This window comes from Psammomys obesus, unplaced genomic scaffold, assembly GCF_907164565.1.
Source record: "Psammomys obesus unplaced genomic scaffold, mPsaObe1.curated_primary_1811, whole genome shotgun sequence".
Classification (NCBI taxonomy): domain Eukaryota; kingdom Metazoa; phylum Chordata; class Mammalia; order Rodentia; family Muridae; genus Psammomys; species Psammomys obesus.
Window position 1 is genome coordinate 55,236,140 of NW_026585644.1, and position 6,176 is coordinate 55,242,315.

Genomic DNA, 6,176 nt, shown 5'->3' on the forward strand with positions numbered 1-6,176 from the left:
CTACTGATTTTTTTAAAAATTAATCTTGCATCCAGCCACTTTGCTGAAGCTGTTTATCAGCTGTAGGAGTTCTCAAGAGCAATTTTGTGGTCACTTTGTACACTATCATATCATCTTCAAATAGTGATACCTTGACTGATTCCAAGGGTATACAAACTTTTCCAATTTGTATACCCTTGATCTTCTTTAGCTTTATTGCTCTAGCTAGAACTTCAATTACTTTATTGAAGACATATGTACAGAGGGGGCAGCCTTGTCTTGTCCCTGATTTTAGCAGAATTGCTTTGTGTTTCTCTCCATTTAATTTGATGTTGACAATTGAGTTGCTGTATATAGCCTTTATTATGTTTAGGTATGAGCCTTGTATCCCTGATCTCTCCAAGATTTTCATCATGAAGGAATGTTGGACTTTGTCAAAGGCTATTTCTATATCTAATGATATGATGATCATGTGATTTTATTTTTTGAGTTTGTTTATATGGTGGGTTACACTGATCGATTTTCATATGTTGAACCATCCCACACATTTCTCAGATGAAGTCTACTTGATCATGATGGATAATGTATTTGATGTGTTTTTTGTTTTGGTTAGTGAGTATTTTATTGAGTATTGTTGCATCAATATTCATAATTGAAAGTGTTCTGACAATTTCGTTTATTGTTGAGTTTTTGTGTGATTTAGATACCAAGCAGGGCCCAAGGAAGGATGTTTGAGTCTCATGCACAAGGAGAAATAAAATAATCATCTTAAGTAGATGGAGGGAAGGTACTGGGTTGGAGAGGAGGTGGAGAGGATTAGAACGGTATGAATCAGGTGTAGCAAGAGCTAGGGTGGGTAGTAGATGGTGGGCTGAGGGGGGAAGGACTTGGAAAGAGAACAAAAATCAGTAGGGGAGCATATCTGGGACAAGTCAGGCCCTTGGGAGTTTATGGGAGTGATCTTAGCTGAGATCCTTAACAGTGGAAACTTGGAGTCTGAACTCACCACCTTCTGTAGCCAGATGGGACCTCCAGTGGAGGAAAAGTGACAACCCACTCATAAAGCCCTTGGTCCCAAACTTTTCTTGCCTACAAGGAGTGTAGGGATAAAGATATTGCAAAGATTGAGAAATCAATTTCTAGCCAAACTTGAGATCTAGCCCATTGGAGATAGCCAAACCCTGATATTATGCTTTCAGACAGCAGCCTAGCATAACTGATTTCTGACAGGCTTCCTCCAGTAGCTGATTGAAACAAATGCAAAGATCCATAACCAAAGATTAGACCAAGCACAAGGAGTCTTATGGAAGAGAGGGAAGAAGGATAGAGTTAGCCGGAAGGGTCAAGAACACCACAAAAAGACCTACAGAGTAAACTATCCTTGGACCATTGGGGATCACAGAGAATAAACCAACAATTAAAGAGATTTCACAGGCTGGACTTACTCCCCCCCCTCTTCACATATGTAGCAGATGTGCAGCATGGTCATCATGTGTGTCCCTAACAATGAGAGTAGACACTGTTGCTTATTCTTAGGTTCCTTTCCACTAGCTGGGCTGCCATCTCTGCCCTCAGTGGGAGAAGATGCACTCTAGCCCTGCTATGACATGTGGTGCCAGAAGGATTTGCTACTTCTTAAGGTCCTCTCCTTCTCTGAGAAGAAGGAGAAAGGTTATGGGGAAATAGTGATTATGAGGGAGGTACTGGGAGGAAAGGAAGGAAGGGCCTGGGTTCAGGTTATAAAAGCAAAAAAAAAAAAAAAAAAAAAAAACTTGGCTTAAAACGAGTGGGGTTTTATAAGGCTTTTTCACATATAATTAGTTTTTATTAACACACTTCTACCTATCATTTCTCCCATTCTTCTGACCCATTCCTGATTTTAAAAAAAATACTCAAAATGAAAACCTTTATATGATGAGAAGTTGTGGCCTCATTTTTCAAGGGCCTGGATTACTTCACATAGTACAGTTTTTCCACTTCCACCCATTAACCTCCAAATTTTATAATTTTATTTTGTTTTTTTTAAAGCTGAGGCATATTAACTTTTGTGTATGTACTGCATTTTCAGTGTCCATTGGGCAGTCAATGGACACTTGTGTTGGTTCTAATTTTTGATGATTGTAAAGAGAGGGACAATGAATATGGACTTGCATCTATCTCTATTGAGCATGTGCATAAAAATGGTGTAGCTTAATCATACAGTAGATACATTTCTAGGTTTTTGAGAAACCTCCAGACTGATTTCCAGAGTGGCTACACTAGTTTGTACTTTTAGGGTGTGTTACCATTCCTTAACAACCATGCCAGTATTTGTTGCTGTTGATATGACTGATGATGGTCATTTGGCCTTGGATGAGTGTCTGGAGCCTTGACTCAGCGGCCTGCTTTGATATTTAAATTTCGGTGGAGATGGCTTTTAGAAGGCCTTTACTAATGGCAGAGGAGAACTTGCAAGTCCATCTCCTTTTGTTTGTGACAGCAGGTGGGATAGCTTGTGAGGGTCATACCTCTTCCTCTAGCTCCTTGTGCAAATTAACCTATTGTTCTGAGATGTTTTACAGGCTAAAAGTAACTCCTGACAATAAAAGAGGTCAGAAGGCTGGAGGCAGAGACTCTTGCTGCTGGCACTGCTTGCTGCAGCAGCCTGCCTTTTGCTGTGGCTGCTGAGTCTGGACCTTTAAGAAAGTTTCCTGTGTGCTGTGTGTTTATTTTATTAATATTAATCCTCACTCCCGACTCAAGAACAGTTCCACTCTGCTGGCTGTCTGGCTCCGGCAGATGAGGAAAAAAAAAAAAAAAAAAAACTTACCATGGCCAATTGAACACTTTTCTAATGTTTACTAGTTATTTGTATTTCTTCTTTTAAGTAATTATAGAATTAGAGAAAAGAGTTGCCTGAGGTTGCAGTCCTGCATTCCACATGGGAAAAAATTATCAACTTTATATCTGACAGTGAATTAGTGTCTAGAATACACAAAGAATTTAAAAAATATAAAGGACAAGAAAATAAGCATCCCAATTGTAAAGGGTTATGACACCAAACAGGAACTTATCAAAAATAATATTAATTAGAGTTTCCTTTCTTGAGGGTAAATGACAACAAAATGAAACACACTTAACATAAACTTGTTATTAAGAAAATATGTATGTGTTGATGCAAAGTTCATTCCCAGATGTGTGATCTACTTGACTACCATCTCTTATCTTTAGGGACGCTCTAAGTTTAAACAGTGAAAATGACAGCAAGTAAATGTAGGAGAGGAAGAGAAGCATCAACTGGAGACCTCTGTTAATCCAGCATAAAATTGGAAAAAGATTAATTGTTAATCCTTTTTAATAAGGGATTGTTATAAAAATATTAAGTCCTAAATGGAAAAGCCATTTGGTGTTTCACACTTGTAGGCTAATTTGACAGTGCCTTCTTTATATGTATACATATATATATACATATATATGTATGTATACACACATACATATACATATATAATATATTTATATATGTGTATATATACATACATATATAATATATATATTTATATATATGTATGTATACACACATACATATACATATATAATATATATATTTATATATATATATATGTAGAGAGAGAGAGAGAGAGAGAGATTTTTCCCTAAAATAGGAGGACTCTGAAATGGGACTGAGTTGCACTAACTAAAGTAACAAGTAATCAGAATCAGTCAAATATCCACCCATACAAATCTAAAGATCAGTTACTATTCTCTTAAGTGTACCAGTTGTGTTGTTCAGCTTTTTATGAGTAACCGAACTCAAGGTTACTATCAAACGCAAGATTAATAACTATCAAACGCAAGATTCATTTTGCTTAAAACCTTGAAAGTTAGAATCTGTAATCTGTTTTCAGCACAGCTTTGGATCTTACTTGAGGCAGTCCATCCCTGCAGGACTATGAAACATAGTAAGTTCTCCCACCTCACCAGGCTAAAAGTTATGTGAAAGGAGCTAGAGTTCTATAAACTTCATTATTTCCTCACCATGTAGGGTGAATCCCATCTCCCAAACTTACATTACTCCCCAATATACTACCCTGGGCTTTTGCAGACATCAAACATATAAACTCTAGAACAGCACATGAAGAAATCAGAATTTAAAACTTAATATTGCAGCATATCTGAGAGTATGTTTTACTTTTTTTTATGAATTTTCATCAGTACACATTACTTTACTTTTAAAGTCCTGCTATGAAGAAACATTGAATTTTGAGGCTTTTTATTATTTGTTCTTCCTTTTGATTGATTTCTGGGCCATTTTGGTTGTACCCGGACAGAAGCTTATTCACTTTTAGAAACCTTAAGCAAGTGAAGACACTGTGAAACACTGTTTTCAATAGACGACCATTGCATTGCTCACTTCCTGTTCTGGGTATTTCTTCTGTTGGGTGTTAAACTCAGTGAACCATTTTGATGGCTGAGAGGTCAGTTAGTATCAGAACACAAGAAAAATCCGATATTGGATGGATACATGTCTGCTTTTGTTTGTTTTCTGTAGTAGAATTGACATTGCCAAGTATTAAGAGTTACGTTAAATCTAAGTGACAAATTACAACCAGGTAACTGAGGTTCTTTTATAGGTGACTTACCTTTGTAGCTTCTATTGAAAAACACGTTTCCTAAATGTGAGCTTTCCATCTGCAAATCATGGAACTTTTTGATACCATGTGTTTCTTCTCTTCCTTCATCTCTGTCATTGGTTTAAATGGTCTTATGAAAATACATGGCTTGCATGTTCACATTTATGGCTAGTTTAATCTTTCATGATAATACGTATAGCAAAAATATAATAACTAAACTTAACACTTTCCTTATTCTAAATATGTACTTGGTTTTAAAAAACACACATTCATCTACTCTATTTGCTTTTTCTCCTTTTAGAGAATTACTTTTCTATTTCAATATCTTCTCTCCAATACTCCTCTTTAGCTAATTACTCTGCTTCCTATTTCAGTGATAAGAAATTAAGAATGAAACCTCTTTATAGTATCATTAGACATTTATTGATTGTGCCTTCCTGTATACTACAACAAATTAGCTTTCCAACCCCAATGAAAACCAATTTCTCCCTTTCACATTATTTTCAATCACCTGATGCCTATTAAAGAACACATTACCCCCCTTGGCTTTTGCTCCTGTCAACAAAATTTTCCTGCTTCCCTTTTTTTGTTTCAAACAAACAGCTAGTCTATACTTCCAGGATGTTGCAGATGAGTATTAACTTGGAATGCTCATTGACTAATGTCTTCCCTGACACAGCATTCAATTCACCAGCAATCACAAGCACACTCAGTTCAGTCAGTCCAGGCTTAATTGTTAAGTTCCACTAATTTTAGGCCACTATAGTCTTTTAACTGCCTTAAACTTTTTGTTAGTTACCTCCAAAGTTATCTCCTTACTTTCAGCTTTGCCCTCTCTATGTATGGTCAGCAATAGTGTCAGAATGACTATTTAAAAGCACAGAAAGATTGTGTTTCTTCTTTGCTCAGAATTCCCAAATGCTGTTCCATCTCACTGAGAGGAAAACAAAGTGAATGGCCTTGTCTCAGCAGGTTTCCTTCACCTGCTACTGTCTTCATTTCCTTGCCCATGACATTACACTTCTTGAAAAACACTTCAGTGTATCCAGGTTTGTTCCCCTTGTTAGGTCCATCCTCTGCTATATTTTAATTTCCTTCTTCATTTAATTAATTTATTATTATCTTGTTTTCTTCATTCCTATAAGTTTCTTTGATTGCTAAAGCGTTGGCCATTTTTATATGACAGTTTCTCGAAATGCCACAGCTCACCATTTTGAATTTCTGAGAATACAACATTTAAGTTTGCATGAACAGACCAGCCGTTCTCATGTTTTAAACTGACTCCTCAAAAAAAAAAAAAAACATAAAATTCTATAATATTTAATAAAAATACTATCTTATTTTTTAAAAAACACAAGTATTTAGGAGTTATACAGAAATGAGAATTTTAGGGCTTCCAAGATGGCGGCGGCTAGTGTGCAGCTTAGCTGAAGGGGAGAGGATCCGCAACACAGAAATTGGTGAGTGAAGGGGCTGATCAACCCAGAACAGAGTTATCTAGAATTGACTATTAAATGACTATTTAAAAGCTTTCAAGAAGAAAGAGACTAACCATGATCTGAGTCCATCTAGAATCAGGTCATGGCA